Genomic DNA, 25,759 nt, shown 5'->3' with positions numbered 1-25,759 from the left:
ATGGCAATAATTTTTACACTAAGTCTTTTAAAAATAACTTTTTCCTAAAGGGTAAGTAATTTAATGGGGATACTTAATGATTCCTTTATTATTTATACTTTGTTTTACTATTTACGTTTTATACTTGTAAATATTATAAGACCTGTAGTTATTTTTTAACATTTAAATCCAAAATAGTGTTTCAGAATAGAACATGATCTTTATTTTTCAAGGGAGTTCTTCATCTTTTAACAACTACCAAAACAAAATGCTTTGCAGTGAGATATATCAAAGGAGTTTCTGTTTACTAGCTTCCATTAAATTTAATAGAAACTCAACGCTAAAAACTCTTTATTTCCTTTTGGGACCTGTCCTAATATAACTTCGCAAAAAAAGTATTTCTATTACATATTTCTGGACTCGATCCAGAGAATGATTATAAAAAATGAGATGGAGCATTAAAGTTTCATTTTTCAAAAGAACTCATTTGATCCCAAATCTATAAAATTCTGATCGTTAGTCTAAAATTCGGGAATTTAAGTGACAAAAGCACACGATGAGTTCCATTGATGGAAAAAAATAGTGCAGACGGAAAACCGAATATGTTCAGTAAAGTGAAAATTAATGATACGTTTGATAGATTTTTTATCACGCTTTCATGCAAAAAAGAAAAAGTAAAAAAAAAATATATCAGAGAAAAATTAACTTTGTTAAGAGGAATTTCTGAAGAGAGATAATTCTTTCAAAAAAGGTAGAAATTTTGTATAGGTAGCACCTTACGAAAAGAAACAGCTACAGATTTTTTTTCTTTATTTAAGTACACATAATATTTAAAAATTATCGCAATCTTTAAGTTTGTTCAAATTCGCAATGAGTCATATCATTGTAAAAGAACAGCCCCTAATGCGTGTGTGAAAAAATATATCTACACATTAAGTCGTCATCAAATACATAATATCATTTAAAGAAACATATGTTGTTAGATTCATGCTATTATTGGGTGTTATAACAGACGGCAGACTAAGTAATAGAACAAAATTGACGATCGTTATCCCCATCTCACAATCTTACTTTGAAGAAATTGCACTACTGATGAAAAAAATGTAAAGAAGTAAATTAATTTGAAATCTGAAGTTTTGGATTCAAATTATGTGTTTCGCAATCACGAGTTGCGACAGGACCCTACTCATTGGAGTTATTGTTTTTAGAAACGACGCCTGTTAATCCAAGCCTGCCCCTCCTCTTGGGCGGTTAGGAGAAGCCCGGGCAACGTGAATACCTTAAGCTTTTTTCTTAATTATTGTAGTTTAGTTATAACTTTGGAAATTGAAAGAAATGTTTATAATCGGTCTTCATTTGATGAACTTACGTAATGCAATAGCAGTTGTTCTTAATACTAATTACATCCCGGTTAAAGTGGGTTCGTTACTAGGGCAAAGCGAACAACAACATTATTTGTCATGAAACTAAACATTAAAAATAAAAGTACCATCGAAAATCAAAGGAACGTATCCAAAAACACATTTTATTTGCTACAATGTTAGTCATTGTAGTTATTAAAAACAAAGAAATCGAACTAAAAATAAAATAAACGTCGAAAATTAAAGGAACATATTTTTAAAAAAATTGATACAATGTTGATTATTGTAGTTATTACAAACAAATAAATTGAGCTTAAAAATAAAATAAGCATCGAAAATTAAAGGTTCATATTAAAAAAGATTTTTCTACAATACTAATTATTGCAGAAATTATTATAACAGACAAAGAAATCAAACTAAAAAAAAATCAACATCCAAAATTTAGGAACATATTTAGAAAAAAAATGCTTCAATACTATTCATTGCAGTTATTACAAACAAAATCATTACCATTTTCGAAAGCTGAACACTCTTTATGACATCATTGAGTACAAATACGACATTGTATCCAGTTTATCTGTTGGCTGATCATCTTCTTCAATTAACAGCACGGAAAATGCACCTTACATCATCAAATTTCTTTACTTCCTTCTTCTTATCATTCTCTTATGCAGTCCTATGTTTTGTAGCGGAGATTTCTGATTTAGTTTTATTGGTAGTGGTCTTTTTAATAGTCTTCTGAGAAGCTTTAGTCGAAACATCATCTAGTTACTTCATGATTCTTTTTTAATTTTTCAAAATTTTGTTTCATATTGTCCTTTACTAGAGTACTTGTCAGGGGTGTAGATGTCTGTAGCTTTCGTTAACGTGTTGTTATTGGTTTAACAGGCTGAGGAATAGGTCGTAAAACTTAAGGACTGTAGTACTTCGTAGAATATCCAGGTTTAGATGAACATCATTGCCTTTGACTTATTCTTTTGTTTCAGATCCCATGGGGGTATAAGGACAGTGTTCAATGGTAGCATTGTCTCAAGATCTTAAAATTGAAGGACTTCCAGGTTCGAATGAAGGGACTTGTCATGACCGGGCATAGTAAATGTGGTATCCACCTTGCCAAATCCGCTTTGCCCTTCAGGTACATTTTTGAGGTTACTAAAAATTACTAAAAAAACAGAGCATCTAAACTCGTCATCTACGGATAAGTGAAAGCAACATAAGCATACATCAAATCCTACTCGTAACAAAGAACATGTCACAAATAGTAGTAAAGTTATAAATGAAACACTAAAATCTGTAAACTAATATTGTTTTCCTCAAAACATACTTTGTTCAGTCACTGGCGTCGCGTGACGCGACTCGTCACGACTTGTTTGCCGCACACGGAGCGGCTTTGATCTTTACATGACAGGAAGAAAGTTTTGTGATATGCAATTGATTAGATTTTCAGCGCATGTAAAATAAGCGGTGGCAAAATAGCCGTTACGTGTAATTAAATAAATTATTTTCAAATAAAAAAAGAACCGACTTTAAAAAACAAGGAGGAACTAAAAAGTAAAAAATGATTGGTCATAGTTACAGACGATTTCCAACCCTAATGTATAAATAAAATTTATTTTTCAATTCCTGCACAAAAATCAACTAAACTAAACACCCAGTTATAAAATAAACATTGATTTTTATTTGTACAGTATGAATTATTTTAATACCTAACTAAATGTATACGATCTCTTAATTTTTAATAACCATTTGAAGTCGAGGCCTCCTATAAACTACTACCTAACATCACTGTGTAGGTTTAGTTTTAAAGAGTTTCGCGTTTTGTTAAATTAGTGTTTAACTCAGGATTTGATGGGTTGTCAGCTATGTTAGGTAGTAGTTTATAGGAGGCCCAGACTTCAAATGGTTATTAAAAATTAAGAGATCATTTATAATTAGTGAGGTATTAAAAAAATTCATCGTATAATAATTAAAATATGTGGTTATTTTATATTTGAGTGAGTTTATATTTTATATTTTAGTTTAGGTGATTTTTGCACTGGAAATGTAAAATAAATTTGATTTATACGTTTGGGTAGGAAATCGTATGTAAGTAAGACCATTTTTTTTTTTTTTTTACTTTTTAGTTCCTCTTTGTTTATTGAAGTCGGTTCTTTTTTATTTGAACATAATTTATTTTTTGTTTTTTAATGGTGTAAATGTAAAATAAATACGTAGAGTAGAGTCCTTACGTACATCTCGAGTGAGAAAGCGTCGAGCACAAAAGTCTGAAAACAGCTAAGATGAGCAAAAAAGAAAATAGAACAGAGCGTCTCGGAGACTTCCGAAGACTGTGAAGAAAGGCTTATTCAAATTTGCAATTATTTACAAAGAAAATTTTCTTCATCATCAGTTTGACGTATCAAAGTATGCTTCCTGAAAAAAAAATCACGAGTCACTGAAAAACAACAGAAATCGCTTTAACTTTGCCCATAGAGTTTGAAGAGTTTTCTTGATATTTCAAGGATCCCATCTTCAGATACTGACTTGATGACCATGTGATCACCTGGGAAATATATACCTTTTCAAACGAGAAAAAAAAATAATTTCCCGAGTTGGTTTATGCGTGTTTGAGTTTAAGAGAGCATACACATAAAAAGATTCCGACAAATTGAGAACGTCTCTTTGAAGTCTGCTAAAAAAAGAAAAAAAATCTTACTGTGCATTACATTTTATAACAATTGGTACTAAAATTGATCTTTGTTCCTCTTCAAAATTTATTTGTGCACTAATTTAATTAGAACCATTTAAATGTTAATGGTTTTTCCAACTATTTTATATTTCACAATAATACGTATCACGCAACTCGTGAAAAAAATCACATTTCTCTTTACTTGGCCGTGTTAAGATTAGCACAAGAAACAAAGTATTTACTGTGATGTTTTATATATGTAGATCAAAATACTACTAGACCAATGATACTAAATGAATTTCCTGTTTGCTTCAGATGAGTCTTTATTAAAAATTTGCGATATGACTACTAATGACTAATACAGGGGAAATATTGAGAGGGTACTTCCCCGAAAAGGAAAAATACCCGTCAAAACACCCCCTCCCCCGCCCTTAAGGGGGCCCCTGATTAATATTAATGTTTCATAGTACTTTCATTAACACTGAGAAAAGAAAGTACCTTTGTTTTATGTCACTTCCTTTAACAATGGATTTTATGTTTAATCGCTTAATATTGAAATTAAATGAAGTTTACTGTTTTTTGCCCATAACTTTTTTTAAAGAACAAATATGGTGAAGCTAACGTTTGGGACCTAAGTTAGATCACTCCTGTACATTAAACATAAAAAAAAACATAAAAATAGTTTCACTAAGTAAGACGCTATGAAGTTACAAACAACAAAGCGCGAGTATGAAATTTGAAGAGTTCCCTCGATTTCTCCAGGATCCCTCATACGCGGACATGAAGACCACCTGATGACCGGGAGAAGTTTACCGTTTCAAACAGAAAAATAATTTTCCTAATCGGTTCATGCGTCTTCTAGTAATCGTTGAGCATAGTACATAAAAAAATTCCAACGAAGTCTGTTAATTAATATTGCAATAACTGTAATTTAATCTGACGGCGTCATGAAACATTAAATCTAGAATACTTGTCATATTTCAGAAATCGTACTCCAGTTACAATATATTTATTAAGGAATATAAATTTAATTGTCGGAGGCTGGGGGGATTTTTGTCTTCAAGTTTCCTTGAATTAAACACTAAATATATTTCAAAACTGAAATATTAAAAAAAAAAAAACTTTAATGAATAAATAAAGTTTTTTTAGCAAATATATATATATATATATATATATATATATATATATATATATATATATATATATATATATATATATATATATATATATATATATATATATATATATATATATATATATATATATATATATATATATATATATATATATATATATATATATATATATATATATATGTTAAATTATCTAATTCAACTATTTTCGTAGCAAAATTACACTTAATTTGCTGATTTGCTACTTGAGAAATAAATACATTATCAAGACTCTAATTAAAATTAACAGGTTGCGCCATGAAAATCAAACATCCCGATGTGTGAGAATTAAATATTGTTCGAAACAAGATTCCACCGTTGAAAAAATGCACTATTCACGCCAAAACCACGTAACCTGTGACGTTTCTCGCAGTTGACAAAAGCTGGTCTACGTAGCCACAACGTAAGAAATTCGAAGTTTCTTAGATTTCTCCGAGACCCCTCATCAAATCCAGACAAAATTAACATAGGACCATCTGGAAAGTATACCCTTCCAAACAAAAAAAGAATTTTTCAAATCGGTCCTGTATTCTTGGAATAATACGAAAACATACATAAAAAGCCGCTAGACAAAATCATAACCTCCATTTTTGAAGTCGAATAATAAATTGAGTTGCAAGTTTCTCACTCATAAACTGCATTTGAGCATTGCATTCAAGAGAAAAATTTGTTTGCTATTTATACGTATTGAAGGTCAAATGCTTAACAATTCGTTTTTGAATGTAATAAAGGTTAAATTGTAGTCTATTAGCATTGCGGCTAGTTATATCACAACTTTGTCGCTGGCGTCAGCCAAGATCATAGGACTGTATGCCGGATATGGAATCGTAGGGTTCAGGAGAGTCATAAGAAGCCTTGTGCTGTTATTTTAGAGGTCCGCTGTTACTAACAACTTGATTGACAGACATATAGCATGTGGAGCCTTAATGAGTTGTGCTGCCATGTCACGGGCCCGGAGACAAAAAGTGTCTGCACAGATCTTTTCGCTTCTTTTGCAGCAGCGTCGTAAGTAAGGAAGACTTTGGCTACCTTTGACGCACATCACAGGCAGAAATTCCTTCAACGGTGTGATCAATATCAAACCTGCAGTGAGTAATGCAGATGAAGCCTGACCTCATGTTTTCGGATGAAATCCGGCTCAGATTACAGCAACATGAAGTTTGCTCTCGTGTTTGGGAACATCTCTTAGAACCAGGTTGAGAGTCAAAAATAGCCAGACTGGTAGTTATTAAGCGACATACCACACTGTTGAATATGTTCGTGAAGACTCTTGTTGTTTAGCAAGTGAGCCTATTTTTTAACTTAGGATTTTCGACGTAGTTTTCCATTCCATTAACGCTCCACGGATAATTTTCCACCATCTACGTTATCAGCACTAACGGATCACTTTGAGAACACCGGGGCGTTTCTTATGGCCCTGCCGAATCCTTCGATTTTATTTTCGATAGGCAGTCAAAGGATCTCAAACGACGCCAGGAGCAATACTGCGATACAATACACCGCAAACTTATGGAACTTCGATTTAATCTCTACCCCAGAATAAAGGGTACTGGTAAGTATTTGTCCTTTATGCATGATACATAATAATAAGTTTTCTTCGTGAAAACTATGTTTAAATGCAGTTTGTGTGTGTGACAACTGCTATTCAATTTATTTCATTAAAGGTATTGTAGGTGGCCCCACCGCCTGCTATTTTACGAAAATGCGTTGAAAATCTAGGCATTTGCATGTTACAGCATCGTCTTTCTGCCGTGTAAATGTGCACGTTTTTAGTGTGCTGTGTCCATTTCGAGCATTTTCGGAAAATGGTTTGTGTGTCTGTTTGTGAGTGACCAGATTTTTGGGGTCGCTCTAGTACAAAAACTATTGCTTGAATTCGAACAAAACTTGGAACACACATTTACCCAAGTGTGGTTTGAGGTCCATTAGTTTTTGGTGCCAATTCCTCCAAGGAGGAAGGGGAGAGGTTAATCGTACGTTTTATCCGTTATGCTTATCTGCTTTATGCAAATTATAAATGGTTAAAAACTCATGTTGCGAAATAATTTAACTTTGTAGGATGAATGGATTTTTGGAATTATCAATTTGAATTATCAGCTCGAAGTATAGATAAAACCTCGGGTAAAATATTTTCTTCGTTTTTGTTTTAATACAAAAGAAAGACGTTTTAAACGGAGGTAAGATACGCCGTAAACTACTAAAAATCCTTTAGTAGTTAATGACTTTTTGGATTTATTTAATCAAATTTATCAACTCTAAAGGTAGATAAAACCTCCTGTAAAATGAAGCTTTTCTTTATTTTTGTTTTTAAAATTGTGATAAAAAAGAAAGACGTATTATAAAGAGATAAGATTAGTACAAATGAGGCAAAGAGAAGCAAAAGGGGTGTAAGTGGCCAAATTAAAAATTTGGAGATAACCGGTACACATGGTAGGTGAACCTCTTCTTTGTCTTCGAGCAAGAGATGGTACTAGTAGCCCTGGTAGTTGCTACTATACAGCATGATTTAGAAAAAAAATCATTGAAAGCTTACCTAGGATCTGATCTTTAAATGCAATTTACGCAAAACTTGAAAATGTCCACTTTTAACCTTTGCTTCTCACTACCTCAAATGGTATTTTCATGGGATAATATTATTATTCGTGGATTCACTTGTAACCCTACTTTAGTAGAGTAGTGTAAAGGGTAAAGGTGTAGGGTAGGGTAAAGTAGTTCAATGCTTTATCCAGTGAAATCTCGTTACAACCAAGGTTCCGCAATGTTGTCTCGATCTAACGTGAATTTCATTGAAATGGAGTTGAAGCACTGCAATGAATATTAAATCTGGACTGAAATATTATTTAGTTAAACTAATATTTCGTTAAATCGGTAGTCGTTGTAACCGAATGTCACTGTATAGGATTTTTTACAAATACTGAAATGCGGAACCGCGAAAAAAAGTAAGTAACCGATTACAGAGCAAATAAAATAAGCACTTAATTACTTATAGCTACTAAACTCCACTTTACCTCCGAAGATATCCAACTGTGTCAGAAATGTCACTGGCAATGTAATCTCCTCAACACGAGCCCGGTTGCCGTCCTCAGCATGACATTAATGCTTATCAGTGGTTGATAATCGGCGTGTCTTGTGGAATGCCGACATGGATGGATGAGACCCTTTCGCCGTGAAAGATATGTCATATAGAAATGACTCTTTATGGTTAGAATTAAACTCTCGAAGAAAAAAAAAATACCGTCGATTTTTGAATATTTTGAAAGAATACGTAATATGACATAGTTGATTGCATTTAGTTTTTGGTGTTTTAATACAGCAAAAAAGAAAAGTGTCTTTGTGTCTCCAATTCATCAAATTCAAATTGATCTCTTGACGCAAGAGGGCAGAAACAATCTTAAAAACAATCTTAAAACAAATTTGACAATGATATTCTAAATACCAATGAGCTATAGAAGGCCCTGTAGCTAAAGCCAAAGGGCAACTAAAAAATATAAAACAAACACATGCGGTAACGTATAAGTCTCTTTAAAGCTTAGTAAATGACAATATTTTTTCTCCGTGCGTATGAGTTTCTTGTTTTTTTTTTAATTCTTTTAAAAAGGTTTTATCAAGTATTGTGGATATTCTGACCTATGTCTAAAGAGATGGGATATCGAGAGATAATTAATAAACGTTAGAAAGTATAGCAGACATAACGCAGCTTGTTCTCAAGCACTCATTTGTACGATGATGACTTCGATATTCATCAATTCTTGAAGAAAAATCAATATTGTGCTTTTTTTCCATACAATAATGCTTTTTATGTCCAGTTTTGCGACATTTTCGGCATTTGATGATTTTTTTTTTTTTTTTGCACACATTGTGCTCTGACGTGGCCGTAAGACTTTAAAAATATCATTTAATAATAGATAAATTATTTCCATAACTATTTGATTGATTATCGAAAGAGGAAGGGGACATTTCTTTGCTTTGTTTAGTTGAGCAAATTGTTTTCTACATTCGTATTTGCGTTACTTCTTAAATTATCCCGTCTGTTTCTTTTCATTATTGCTGATTTAAAAATTTTTAATTTCCCCATTAAATGAATTAATTCTGACATGATATGCTATCTAAATCATCCATGAAATGCTCACGAATATATAGTGGTAGTTTTGTTCTAGAATGATCTACCATTAGGGATTTTAATTTATCGAATTATGTTATCTTCATACTATAATCCACTCAAATAAGAAATGATTTTACTCATAAGCGAAATATCTCCAAGAAACATCATATTCTTTCCAAACACAATACTATGACAATAACTATAAATCTATTTTTGACGAAGCTTTACAGCAGATAATTTAATCTTTTGCAGAGCAGTGAATTAAAGTTGAGGGCACTAGGCGACAAAAATTTTCGCCTTTTCTTTTTTTTTTTTTGTCCTAGCTAAAAATATAAACGTTCTGCCTCACTTTATTTTTCATTTTGCTATGCGATAATAGTTTGAAGATTTTTTCTTCTTCTTCTTTTTTTTTTTTTTTTTTTTTTGCATACTGTTTATTCCAGCTAGACACTGCAGCGATTGAAGGCTAGATAAATGTTTTTTTTTAATTAGGTGGAGGCAAAAACTCAAATAGTTTAGCTAAGGTTAATAATTATTTCTTTAGAACTGCAGAATAAATTCAATTGTTTTCAGAACAATGCAAATAACTAATTTTTAATCACTGTTTAATTATGATATTAATGATATTAATAATATTATAGATGATGACTCGAGTAATGAATCACGTAGTTAAAAAAAAATACTAATCTCATAATGTCTATGCACACAGCATGCCTATGTGTTACCCTAAAGGAGGCACTTGGGATGAAATATTTTACATTTTTTGGTACTTAATCATTGCAAGAAAGGGTATTCGAGCTATGGAGTGACGAATAATTTGTTTTACCTTCTGCACTCTCGGAAAATTTTGCTTATCACAAGAAAGAATAGAAAATATATTGAGATGTCTGTTGGGACAAACGTATCCTCTTACTCATAGTTTCATGTTGTATTAATAAATTAGCATTATACTTATTCAAAAAAATAAAATAAAAACACCTCTTGTATAGGGGATGAATAGAAAACATTTTTCGGTACTTTTTTTAATAATGATATTTTAAAAAAAAAACGTAAAATGGTATCCATTTGTGTCAACGCTGCTACCGTATCAACTATTTATGGGACAGATACTCGACAAGAAAGATGATTATTACTTGTTAGTTGATAAGTAGGAAAATTCCGTTAAGATTTTGAATTTCAATTTAAAATAACTTTTTATAACATCTTTAGCCTACTTTCCGGTTAAAGTATTTAAAAAAATGTTTTAAAAAGACATGAAAAGTGGTTGAATACATAGCACAAATAACACAAAGCACAAAAAAGTCTAAACTAAATAAAATAAATTAATTAATATCGAACGAATTGTAAAGTAGGCTAATAAGAAGGTAAAATAGTGTCTTTGTCGATCACATCGCACCCACATCGTATGAATCATGATATAAGCAGATTAAGTAATAATTTTATGAGCATGAATAATGATAAAAGCAGATTCATAAAGTAGTTACCGTCATCGACTGTTTAAATAAATTTGATGGCATATTCTGAAATAAAGGACGAATGCCGTGAAATACGAGAGATAAAAATTGTGTAGACATGAAACAGCTTCTCGCGAAAAGCTGCTAGTTCTTAGTAAATTTATAAAGTTAAAATTTTTCCATTTAATTTAGAAAATACTCTACTCCTACACGAAAATATTTTATAATGAAACACAAAAAAAAAAAAAAAAAACTATTTCCTACTTTTTTTTTTTTTTACTAAAAACTTTTCAATCCATTATTAATCAGTTTTTTTTCCTTTATTTTTCGTTTTCATCACTCTATTGTAGCAATAAGATTACATTTCTATTTCTAATATAGACTTTGGAAATGTAATATTCTCTCAATCCATGCTTCCTGCCGTAGAATAGTTGAAATAGGAAGAGATAAAGCATCAAATGATCTTATTTCCAACTGGAATTGAAAAGAATTGACATTACTTTTACTCAGAGGATTTCTCTGGTCTTAGTTGTTTATTAAGGCAAAATAAATTGCTGAAGGTCTTGGTTGAACTTTTTATTGTAATACTTGGGATCACGAAGTAGTCACAAAAACAGGATTTAGTGTGATCACAACGGATCGTCCAAGAATTTAATAGAAATAGTTTGCTGAAAAGTGCTATTTTTTTTAATCCACAGTTTCAAAGTTTGCGAAATTCCTTTCATTTTTGCTTGTATTTCAGAAATTTAAAACAAGAAATAATTGCTTAATTTCATGAAAAATTAGATAAAATCTCTTAAATTTGCAATAAATGCTGTGAAGAAATGCTCCAACGTGGCGGGAATGTTTTCTTAAAAACAATAAATATTGAGACATAAAATTTTAAACATAGGCATTATTTCATTTAAAATGCTTAATTATCAAAATTAATGAGATTTTTTGTATTAAAATTTGCGACTTGCAAGACAGTTTTCTATTTCTTACTTCTAAAAAAGGTTTTTGTTCACCAAAATATAGCGTTAATTAGCTTAAATCATTCTCGCAGCACTTGTTTTGAAAAAAAGCTCGAATTCAGCAGAAAACGTTTAGAAAAAAGAAAAAAAAGAAGAAATAAGTCTCAAATATACATTTTCAACCGATTGAGTTTATTGTATAGGATCCGTGTAGAGTTCACTTCTGCATCTGTCTTTTTCTTTGTTTCAGTGAAGTTCCAATATTCCAAAAGGGTTTTTTACTCTTTTTTAATCTCAAATCAACATTAATTTCAAAACAATTACATGTGAAGTCATAATGTAGCGACTACTTGGAAAAATACTGCAAGATATTTATCTCTAATGTTTTGTTGACAACATTACGATATATTTCCATATTTGTGACAAATATGGCAAAAAAAAAAAGATGTCGAATTCAACTTAAATTTGGAGAAATTGACGATGGTAAGAAATATTTACATATAGCCATGATAAACGTCTAATTTTCTGTTAAGACTATTTGTATTACTCTTTACTAAATGTTTAGACATAAAATAACGAATTAAAAATTTTTGCAAAAAAGAAAGAAATATCCTCACTGCTACATAGTATTCTAGTTCATTTTACCTGTTCCATTTAGTTTTTCGTTGCAATTACATATGTCTGTCTTTTACACTGTTAAAGAATTGAAACGTAGCTGGGGAAAATAATGGGATGGTACTGTGCTTATTTTCTACCGGTAATGCATCCGAGAAAAAAACATGAAAAGATTCCACTAATAGGCAGCAATCCTTCCGAAATAAAATAGAAATGTTTTTGGAGAATTCGAAAACCTTCCCACTGCAAGGCAATCATATTTCTGGAATAAATCAGCAACCTTACTGATTTACCAGGAAAAATATTGAAGAAAATATGGCTGAAGCTATAGCTGAATTGCAAGGAAATACCGAAGAACTTATTAGAGTGCAATTATTGAAAAGCAACAAAATCCAGAGGCTGTATTTTGCCCTTGTTTGGGACTCAATCAGTCTGGAACGGCCGTGACAATTTTGAAGGCGAAACACCTAATGAAAAAACTGAATATATTTTTGCACTGATAGCTAAAACTGTTTCTCACAAAGGTAAGACGTGCAAATTGGCACGGTTTCCCCATTAAAAGCCATTTCGGAGCCCTCTTTTTTTTTTTTTTTAAAGTATTCTAGATCCATTTGCGTCTTGGAACTTGAAAATTTGCAGAGGTTACTTCCGAAGGCATGTCTGTAACTTTGTAGAATGTCCTCGAAATCAGAGATGACTGAATGGGGACCACTAGGTCACGTGGCATGGAATAAATCTATCATATTTAGCTTTTTGCAGCAATTTTACGCACCTTTGTTACCTGATTCCTAGCAAAACGAGTGTGACTCAGCTTAAATAATAGCGATCCTTACCTGCTGTGATGTCCTTACGCAGAAAAATTTTGGAAATTTGTACTATGACTTACGTCTGGCACTCATGGGTTCTTGGACTATTAGTGTATTTAAAAGTGTTATTCTCCTTATTGAGCATATCTTAAAAGTCAAATCGTATACTAAAAAATAATACGCCATGAGAAAATCACATTTTTTCAAGAAGTATTACTTTATACATAGATACTTTAATATGCATATACTTTTAGAAATAAATTATTACCTTCTCCCGACTATTTAGAAACTACAGCCTTTAAGGTTTTTTTTTGGGGGGGGGAGGGCCTGTGACAAGTATTTATTGTTATTTCATTTTTAAACATTTGTTATGAATAAAAATTTTTAAGTTCCTTTCTATCCAAATAAGTAATTTTAAATTTATTTATTTGTATAAAGTTGATATACGTTCGAACTAAAATAGTTGACAACTGCAATTTTTTTAATTAGAAACTACGAAGTTTTTAACATTTCCTCTAAATGTCTAAAACCGCTAAATATCATGTTGTGCTATTAAAATGAGTGTACAAATAGAGATAACTAATGATAAAAATGATTAAAAGACATTTTGTATTTTGTAATTCCCAACTTTTAACTACGAATTGTATCTTGTATTGTTAAGCCGATTTTGAATACTATAATGTCACTTCGCTTATCGCGAGAGATATATTTATTTTGAATGCTGAACATGAAACTTTATTTTAAGACCGTAAATAATTCACCTTTGTCTACACAAAAAATAATGCATATGAATACATGCATCCCAAGCACACATGATTAATAACGCTCGGAACCTTAATCACAAAATGCCCAGCGCAATGCAATCCGCATTCAATTATCCCATACAAAATTCTGGAAAGCAGGACAATTTCAATGACATATGGAAACAGATCTGCACAAGAGTAACTGAATTTTAGTCTACTGAATGCATTAGTAAAGCATAAGACCCAGGCTCCGCGATGGCATCCAATTCAATAGAACGCTGTGTACAGGGTTAGAGATAACGAGTCAACGTATTTCGTGTCTTGTGTAAGCTGCAAAGCTGGCTAGTAGTCAACTCCATAGCTGTTCTTTATCGCTCTCTTGTGTTAAATTCAGGTTATCCGCGTCTAAAGCTTTTAGAATTTATCCGCAACATCGGAATGTAATGCTAGTCACAGTAATCTGACGCATCTTCTGTCATCATTGTGAGATAAACGTTTATTCATGTTATAAATTCTCATATTGCATATTTCAGAACTGTTTTAAAGGATTATCCCAATATCTTTCCATCATTTTATGTGTAATTGAGCATTGAATTTAAATAAATATAATTTATTATTATGGCTTTATACACTTGTAACAAGTCAGTTTTGAAGTCGGCAGCTCTTTCAATCATTCAAAGCTACATTAGTATTATCTTTTAGATTGTGATCGTTAAAATTAAAAAAAAAAAAATCTGAACATTTGTTAAGCTTAATGGGCTTACTATAATAATGTGCCAAGTTTGTTTTATGATTCATATCAAAAAACTCGTTTAAAGTTGTTCGCATAGAAGTGCAATTCATAACGTACAATTAAATTTTAAATTTATGGTTTGTAGATTTTTCTCGAGTATACTGCATTTTTTTAAGTTTGTACAAAAAACTGCCTTTTTTTATTTCGAAAGGGTGCAAAAAACTTTAATTGTTTTTTAATGTTGTGAAGAAAAAGTAACGCTCAACAGTATCACAATTTCTGCATCTCCCCCATTCCGTAACAGATCGCGCTGTTAGCACTCTGAAAAACTGTACTTTCACTTCAACTTTCACTTCCATCTTATATTGAGCTCGTCGAAAGAAGAATGGAATTTCGTTCCATGACATATGAACATTGTAGACATCACGTCCAGTGGTTGTAATGCACAAAATCTCTTCAGTTTTGTTGGTGGGAGGGTCCTATTTGGTTGAAAAAACATGCATGCTGGCCATACACCAAAAATTTTGGTTTATCAGAAAGTTCCGAACTCGCTTCTAAGGAAAAAACACCCACAATAATGACGAATATCACTTTAAATGCATAGAATACACCGCCAGCTCAGTCATTTCCAGCCGAGGACTGCAGTTTCGTGCTTATTAGCGCTCATCAGCCCGGCATAGGAAAGTGACTGAGCTGGAGATGGAAAACCTCTTAAGGAAGCCAAGAGTGCGAAACAAACTGGTAGCTAATACAGGATTAGCAGACCAGACGAATGACCGAAACAATGGTTCGGTTCAACAGTTGAACACGCGCATGCAAACACACACACCTACACACGCACAAATACACACACATACGCACATACACACTCGCGCACACACACACTCACGCATATACAACACAGAAGCACGCACACACACACGCATGCTCACACACTCATGCCTGCACACAGACACAAATACACACGTAATTGCGAAAAACATAATTTGAATTCCAGATATCAAAATTCAATTTTTTTTTCAAATATGGCAAACACAAGCTTATAAATGTAGCAATTTGAACCATATTTGATTAAAAACTGAATTTAATTTATTTTTAAAATTATTGGCATATTTATTACTAATGACACATATCTTGTGCATCACAAAAACGAGTAGTCGAAAACAGATTGTGGCATACTTATCAAGCAGATTTAAGGAATAGCAAACAGTATTGGCAGACTGCAGATTCAAAACATATTTTAACATGAAATACATTATTAGTTAAGGAATGAACTTTTTTTTTATTTTTAAGATTCTGTTTTAAAGCAATACAATTTTCAAACAATCGTAGGAAATGGGTTACTTATGTTTAATTAGTTCATGTAATCAATACTTCTTGAAGACCCATGTAAAGTCAAATTATAAATTAACTAAAATATATGATCGAAGATTAAAAAATATGAACAAAACATGTAAAAAATAATAAGTTTCATAAAATAAAGTGACTTAACTTTTAGTGTTTTCCAGTTTTAAGTTGAGTACACTTTCGCTAAGTGCCATTTTCATTCATCAAAGAGGAAGAAACCGCAGAATTTCATTTAATCAATCTTTTCATTCTTATCCCTAAACTCGGGTTCAATAACTAAACTAATAAAGCGTGATTTAATTTATTTTGCTCTTCAGGTTCAAAAATGAAGTAAGAATCGAAGAACTTTACATAATTTAAAATACGCTGTTAATTGAAAACAAGCTAAAACATTTCAAAGATAATTTGTTATCTTCCAGTGACAATTATGCTTCACTTAGACAACCAGACAATATTTCCTAGAAGAGTCCTGAGCAATTCAGTTACTTGGCTTTTCTTCAAAGTTTATAGAATATTGCATTATTAATTAAGCAGCACTTGAATGTTTATTACCAAGAACCTTTGCTCGAAACTCGTTTTGCAGCTTGAACATTGTACTTGAGGAAAGCTGTTTTGACAAAGATAATGAAGTGCAAATGTCTTTGCAAATTTTGAAGATTATTTAACTAATTGTAAAGGAACTTACTCTTAGCGACGATGTTTAGAATTTAAATTTGATGAACGAGCAGTTTCAATTTAATTGCTAAATTTGTAGGATTATAATAATAAACTTAAAATACGTCGAGGGTTTGTAACTATGTGAACATAGTAATTAGGATAACTACTTGCATTTTGGACTACTTCAAAAAATTACAAGAACAAACACTGTTTCTTAAAGAATGTGCATCGAGTACTGTTGGTTTTGCAATGTTTTAAAGAATGTGCCAAATTACATTTTAAGATGTTTTGCGCTAAGTTTCTCAAAAACAAAATTGCTTTCTGTGTCTAAGTTATAATTTTTTAGTTTTTCTTAGTTTTCTAAATTAAAAGCGAATGCTTTAATACAAATATGTTAATGTGTTGCATAACTACAGCTGTAGGCATTCAAATTTCTGAAAGTTCTATGTTGATCGAGACAAAACAATTCAAGATTCGTACCTACCCCCAATGAATCTTACGGATTTCATATTTCCGTGCTCAATACGGTTTTGCCATTGGCCTAAACTATAAATCTATACGTTTCTGAATGATGTTTCTTATGAATTTTAAAATAATTAAACGCATTAAAATAGGAAATGTTAGGATGCTTGGAAATTATTGATGTCTTTCGATTTCTTTTAAAATTAATATACGCTTGGACTCTTCCACTATTCAAAGTATAAGTAAATTGTTATTATTAATTTTTTAAGTACAAGAAAATCGCCAGGGGAAGTATCTATTACCTTCAGAACGAGTACAATACAGAGGATAAATGACCACCTCAGCTTCGTTACCAGCAAAGCTGCCGAGATACAATTAGTACTCCATATTCCCCCTAGATAGCATAAATGGACTACGCGATTTTCATATACAGTGCTTGCCAAGTTATTAGACTAAGACTGTTTTAAAAGCAAATTCTTTATTGATTACATAACTATAGACACATTAACGTACAGTAAAATAATTATCTAATATTTAGTATGCATTCCCTTGTTCTTGATGAGCATTTTATGTCTTTTTGGCATACATTTCACAAGGTTTACACCCCTTCTTAACTTTTTAAAAAAGGAGGTAAAAAATTGTTTATACTCACCATTATATATACTCACATACACATACTAGTTACCTAAAACTAACTTTAAATATAACAGAACACACTAATAGAAAGAACAAGTGAACTGTTTAAGCTGAATGAGGTTATGTTCTTGGTAGGTAGATAAATAAAGAACATCAACAAAGCAGACAGTGCTGCCACCTGCAAACATTAAATTATGCTAAAATAACGTAATAGTCAGTTACAGTATGCACTATACTTTAACAGTAAAATAAATAGTATTTTAGTGCAAATAGTGTACAAAAAAAATCTCTTTAGTCTAATAATTTGGCCAACACTGTAGTTACTTTAATAGAGTTTAGCTAGATATTAGCATTAAATGTGCATTCAGTAAGCTTTATATTTATATCTATACAGCGAGATATTTCATTAAAAAAGGGTTAACTAAAAAGAGTTTTAAATTCGCATTTTACGTATTATGTTTTAAACAATTAACCATTAACTTCTTTTTTCAAATTGAAACTAAAATAAGAGATTTAAGTTGCTCAAAGAATGAATAAAAGAAATAAACAAACCATCGGTTTAAAGAATAAAATTGTTGCTATTAAAATACATTATATTTACTAAATTATAGCACCTGTGAATGAACTAATAGAAAATGGTACAACGCTACATTGCTCTCAGCGTAGGTAGACATCATCAGCGGTAGATAATGTTTGTTTTTTTTTTGCATCTAAGTAAGAAACAGCTGTTAAACGGACTGCATAGTAGGTGTAAATGGCTAAATGCGGCTTTTACGCAACATTTGTTAACTTCGAACCATGAACAGAACACAATAAAGTCTTGTGCTGGCTTTTCGGTGGAGAAAGTACTGGAAAAAGACACAAGAAAGAAAAAAACAAAGAATTTACTTCCCGCTTACAAAGATCTGACTATTTGAGAGAAGGTCTTTTGTTTTCGGCTTTATGAAGAAACCAAGCCCGTAAAACCGCTAATAAGAATTATACAATTAATCAGTAAGAGAAAAAATAATAGTTTAGTCATTTCGCATTTTTCCACCTTTAAAGAAAAGAAATCATAACATGCAAATACCGTAAATACATACAACTGCTTGAAGAACGATGTATTACCACACAAAAGTTTCCAGCAAGAAATACCACTTGTTTAAAATCATCTCCCATAGACAGAGCTAAGACAAAACTAATACGCAGATACCAAAGATCTCGTTACGATATCCGAAAACTGCTTGTTCGTAATCATCAGCTTAGAATAGCCATAAAAATTTGTAACTTTTAGTAACATAAAGTAATTACTTGGCTCCAGTTCCTGTTTATGAAAACTTTTAATTTGACAAAGAGGATTTCAAGTTTATATTTATTTTTTTACTTTTTATAGACAAGTATTAATGGCAACTAATACGGCTTTGCTATGAACGAATTAATCATTTCTAAAAAAAACATACACTAAATACCAAAGTATAGTTCAGTATCCGTTCCGTTTACGACATTTTAAAAATGAGACTGAATAGAGTCAAAAGTTAAAACTTGGGAAAATGCGTACAAACTTTATCTCCTACTAACTATTTTATTACCAAAACGAAACTATTTCGAGTATTTCACAAATCCATTTAGCAATGACCCAGAAGCAATTACAGAGAAAAAAGCGGGATTTATACATCAAGAATTGCATTTTATACGATACCATAGGTGCCATAAATACTCTTTTGAGTAACATTTTCTATCTTAAAAACGAAAAACACGCAACATTTGAAGCTCCAGGAGCAATACTCTTTCAATAGGACATTCTGAATTAGAAATCGAAGTCTCTACTCATGTGAGATCAAACCATTAACGTGCTTTGCCCAACTAAATGGTTTTTCAATGTTTTCAAAGAGTGTGCCGTTTTTATTTTTTTACTTTTTCCCCCTTTTTGTCTGTTAAATGTTACATGCGATTACAGGCTTTAGACACCATTGTATAAGTTCTAAATACCAAAAATACTTCTTTCTAACAATTTATGCTGTTTGATTACAGTTTTTATTGTTTATCTTTCACTTGCATACCAAAATTTTTTACATCGCAAATTTTGCGCTCTTAACATCTCAGATCTTCATCGTTTTTGTAGTAATTATTGGTATTAGATTCTTAGCTTTATATTTAGTAAGATCTCAACGTTGGTTCAAGTTTTATCTAAAAAACTTTTTAATATAATTTAAAATTACATTTCTAAAAATTAGAATCCCTATAATAATGCTCGCGTTACGTTGAACGTAGATTAATTAATTCAAACATTAATATAACTAAAATAAGAAATAACAACTCAATATAGCACACTTTTCAGATTTTTTCAGACTCGTGTTTACATCCTTTTGACGTATGTCTTTTCATCCGTAAACTCACTTATTCTGCGTTGAAAAAGGGGTTCCTTGTAACCCCGAAACACGTGTCTTCTTTAATCCACAATTTGTACTATTATAAATTGCTGATTATTATGTTACTTTTAAGCACAAAGGTGTTTATTAACTTTATCTATATTATTGTTTCATCACAAATACTTAATTCATAATTGTTAATTAGTTATTATTATCAATATATTTTTAAAAATCGTATTGCTTTTGATAAACTATACCACGAAAAGTGTATTAAACACTTTTTTTCTCTTTCATTTCCTATAACATTATTGTAAATATTTCGTAAAACCCGAAGAGATGCAAAACAACGTATAAATCTCCTTACTCATACAAAAACTTGAATTTAAAATATCGATATCAAAGAGTATTACCATAGCACACTTTCAAAACTCTCTCCAAAACCTTTCACTAAACTATTCAGTTTTTTTCCAAAAAGATATACTTTAAAATGAATGGGACTAAAAATTCAAGCATTGAAAATGCATAAATCTGCCCTCGAAGTTAATCTTAATAAACGTTGCATTTCCAGTAAATCGTAAGATTTGGCACTTGCATCATTTATTTTGTTCTGGGAGAGAAATGGGACTGAATAATTTATGGCAAAGGGCGAATACAACAAATGGTAAAATAAGTGTCGATACTATCGCGGTAGATCAAAGGAGCAGTAGTAAATCTATGGTAAAATTGTTTAGTATTTTTCAGAATGTAAAAGTTGGACTTAAATTTGAAACGAATAATTTAGAGAAGGAAGATTTATAAAGCTTAGGTGCAAATAATAAGAAATATTTTTAGATCAGAAGCACAAACTTGCTATACATTTCTTATTACTAATTCTTATGAATATTTTAATTGTTTTTGATGATTATAATATTTTTCAATGAATAATTTATGAATAAGTAGGGACATGGTAGGCACAAAGTGAAATAACGGATCAAAGTGAAATTGTGAACTATTTAATATATTTTATAGGACTCCTATGGGGATTCTTCACAATGTAATCTTATCTAGTCAGCAAAAAATTACTGCTGAATATAAAAGTTTATGTTAATACAAGCACTTTTTGTAAATTGATGCTCGTATTACAACATTTTGTTGTAGGGTTGACCGACCAGTGACTGAACACCACCCAGTAAATGAACAGCGCGTCATTTAAAAAAAAAAAAAAAAGCTTCCAAAAATTTTTTTCTGAAAAAATTCACTACAAAAGCGTTCTTTATTGATATTCTAAGCTATCTGATACCTGATTGGTTACTTTGGATGCGTATTTTTTTCCTGGAAAAAATTTGAAATTTTTACTGCCGTGAATCGTTTTTTCTCTCTTTCAAAATAATAAGGCTGGTTTCGTGCTAGCAATTATTTTGATACATATTATTTTATCGATAAATTTTATTTTTTAATTCTACGAAAGAAAAATTAAGTATACATATTTAGGCTATAGATTTAAAATGTTTCAGTCAATGCAGAATGCGTAGATTTTCAGTTAGAGGTGTGTTCAGTCAATGGGTACGAAAAATTGCAAAAACCCACTCAATGAACAGTGGCAAAATTTCTTTTTATTTAAAAAGAAATTTGAAGTTTCTTTGAGATATTTTCATTTTCGTACTTTTTTGTAATGCAGATAGTTTTATATGCTTATTTATTTATGTATTTCATTATATACTTTATAATTTCCTTATTTTTGTCTTTGCAAACAATGCACTTTTTTCTGAGTTTTATCTTTTATCTATCTATATCTCTATCTCTATATTAACCTACCTACCTACATCTATATGTTTCTATATCTTTATCTCTCTTGATAGTTAGACAGGTAGATAGAGAGATAGAGAAATAGAAATATATATACAAAGAGAGAAAATAGATAGGTAGATATGTATGTATGTTTGTATATAGATAGATACATAAATAGGTAGAGGAAGATATAGAGATAGATGTATAAAAAATAAGAGGTAAATAGATATATAGGTAGATAAATATAGAGATAGAATAGGTAGGTCGATAGATAGATCGATAGATTCATTGATAGATAAATAGATAGGTAGTGGTTAATAGATAGATAGGTAAATAGAGAGACTAATATAGAGATACATAGCTAGGTAGAGAGACTGATATAGAGATAGATAGTAGATATATAGACAGGTAGATAGATAGGCAGATAGGTAGATAAGTAGATAGATAAATGGTAGATAGATATATCGATAAATATATAAGTAGATATATATATAGATAAGTTGATAAGTGGACAGATAAGTTGATAGATATATAGATAAGTAGATAGATAGATAGATAGATAGATAGATAGATAGATACAGATAAGTAGATAGATATATAGAAAAATAGATAGAAAGGTATATTGATAGATGGATAGAGATATAAAAATATAGATATAGATAGATAGATAGATATAGATAGTTATATAAATTAATAGATAGATAAATAGATATAGATAGTTATATAGATAGATAGATAGATCTCAAAGAAACTTAGTTTCTTTTTGAATCAAAATTTATCATGCTCATTAACTGGACCAATTTGTTCATTTACTGGTTCGAGGTGTTCATTCACTGGGTCGTTGTCCATTTTTTCTTTTAACACCTAAAAAAGTCGGAAGCGGTACCATTTAAGTTCTCGCAATTTTTTAGAGATATATACATAGATCAATCAAAATGTTTTAACTATCACGATCTGTATTGCATAGAATTTAAAATTACTAGGATTTAAAAAAAATGAAATTGTGCTTAGCTGTTTATTCACTGGTCGGTCTACTCTAAGTCAAAAATTATTTTTCCTTATAATATAATAAAATTCTTGTAACAAGTATTTTGATTATTAATTGAGACCTTGTAATATTTGGTGCGAAATTTTTTATTCCATATTCAGCTTACTTTTATTCTAATAGTTTTGTACGTTTAGTCAAATGAATGCGGGGCGTGGTGGATGGGGAAAGTAATATAGTTTATTTCGTTTACTAAGTCAATCATTTATTACATTGCTAACGGAATATTTATTAATTTATTTATTTGCATTTCTTTGAATTTACTATTTATTCATTTATGCACACATTTTTTTTGCATTTATTTTATTTATTCGTTATTTTTAATTGTATTTTTTTCCTTCAAAATCTACTCATTTATTTATTCATTATTTTACTTCCGCACTGATGTGATTCAAAATTACAGCTCTAGACTTGGAGCTTTTTGAAAAGTAGCATCTGGCTACCAATTTGATTGAAAATGGTAGCCACTTTTAGACTGTCCGTAGCCATTTTCTAAAAGGTATATAAGCAGCACAAAATGCATATAGCCAAACTAGTAATTCTAACCACAAATTTAAATATTATGATCTTCTACAAAAACACCAAACGAAATTTCAATGAATATATTTTCTGTACAAAGATATGAGCAAAATCAAAATGAAATATTTAACACATTTTAAAATATAATGCCAAATGCAAACACAGTGTCGGATCTACAATTTCTCCGAGCCGAGGCAAAAATTTGAAACTAACGCCCTTACCCCTCATATTTCATGTTCTTATGCACCAAACTTCAAAGAAGAAAAAACACAGAAAGAATGTAAATCTTCCTCCCCTAAAAGTTGCCACCCGGGGCACGCCTTGCCCGATCCTAGATTCGGCACTTTGTAGGTAATACATAATTAAATGAAAACAAATGTGAGAACTCATACAGCGTTTGGTTTATTTATTAGTCAGAAATTTCGGTCGTGATTTTTTTTCTAGAAATTGGGAATTTTAACAGGTTGTAAAAGCAAAAACAAATCCTTCACCAAAAAAAAAGGAAAAAAATCGCAAGCGTAAAATTAAACCATTTTCAAATATAAATAGATTTTGAAACGTCAGGAATCATTGATTTTGGTAGTTAAAAATATCAGATCTGAAATGAACGACGAAAAAAGGAATTGTACAAAATCAAGATAGCGCTCACCACAAAGACAAGAGAAGAGCTGAAATAGTGCCCACACGCAAAGTTACTTAGAAGTTGTGCAATGGCATCACGAACACACCGTGTAGTGCTGGTACTAAACTTTGATGCCACCATGGTATTTACCGTCGATGTGGTACCAGCTGAACGAGACGGATAACCGCAAGGACAGGATTGGAAACAACGTAGCGGGATGCTATTTTTAACAAAACCAAGACACTGTTTACTAAAAACTCAAGAGAAGAGCTGAAATATTGCCCACATGTAAACTTACTTCGAGATCGAACAATGGCATCACACATGCGCCATTAGTAACGGTACTGAACTTTGATGCCACCATGGTATCGACCATCGTCTCGTTCACCTCAGCTGAACGAGACGAATAACAGCGAGGACAAGATTGGAAACTCGTCGTAGCGCGAAGTTATTTTTAATAAATTAAGAAACTCATGGCCGGCATTTTTGGCAGTTAGAATTTGATTCTTTGATCTTCTTGATTGAAAGATCGCCCGTAGATGAGTGGTGACTGTTTCTCTAGAGTTTTTTCAATAATATTTTTAATAATCATATAAAAATATTTCAATCGAAAAATTTTCTTCGTTTAATCCCATGAAAAGAAAAAAAATATCCCCTTCTTTTACCGGAGGCAAAAAAAAAAAAAAAAAACAGTACGTTTGCATGTTAAGCTTACTTACAATTGGTGCATATTAGAAACTAATAACAGAATGAGACGGAGATTCATCATACTAATCATTTTTGCGCTGTGGTTATACTAGTTTCGCGAAAAAAGAACAATAGCACATGCGTAAAAAAACATTTTTTTACGAATTTCAGAATGTTGGGGTCTTATTTTCTTCTGAAATTCTGAAAGCGATACGGAATGTCGGAGTTTGAATGATTGGAGTTCTTCTGTGCTATACATTGAAAGCATAAATTAGTAGAAGTACACACACTAACCAAGGAAAACGTTGAAAGCGGTTGGAACAAAACATTTGGGTGGGGGAGGGGAAACATTTTCTGAACATTTCTCAACCGTTCAAAATTTTGCCGCAATTTCTTTACGAAAATTCCTTAAATGAAAATCAACAAATACCGCAAAAAGGTAGGATGTTAATTCATTTTACAAAGTTATGAAACTTTTGTTAAATTTGCGCAGTTAGTAGAGGACGAAATACCAACAGGCGAATGTATTTACTTACTTAGAAGAGTAAAGAAACACTAACTATAATATTATGTAAAATAGTAAACGTAACTAAAAGTATTCGCTTTAATTATCTTTAAAAGTACATAGAAAAATAGTGTATTTCAGCTCTTAACATATACAAATACTTAAAATAAAAATATGCTCTTAGCACATATATGTGTTCTTAACTGAAATATCAGTAAAAAGAACTGCTAAGCATTACAATTTATCCATATTTTTCTCTGTCGCAAATTTGAATACTTTTATCTGGAACACATCTGCGTGTTTGCGGGTGAGAATTAAACACGGCTTGGAAACTCACGCCAGACTTCTCTCACAGAGCTACTCCTTTTATTTTAATTCGTATTTGCTTATTCCACCGAAACGTTCGATAGAAGTATCATTCTTTCGCTCTACTTATTCTTTGGAAGTCACAACGCAAACAAAAGCTCTGGAATAACTGCATCTGCTACACACAGATGTCGTCCAAGCGAGATTCTAACAATGTGATTTTTCCCGAAAGGGATAAAAAGGATAGCGATATAGAGCAGGAATAGAAAGCA

Source organism: Uloborus diversus, chromosome 6 (assembly GCF_026930045.1).
Source record: "Uloborus diversus isolate 005 chromosome 6, Udiv.v.3.1, whole genome shotgun sequence".
Classification (NCBI taxonomy): Eukaryota; Metazoa; Arthropoda; class Arachnida; order Araneae; family Uloboridae; genus Uloborus; species Uloborus diversus.
The sequence above is the reverse complement of the archived record's forward strand: the minus strand, read 5'-3'. Positions refer to the sequence as shown.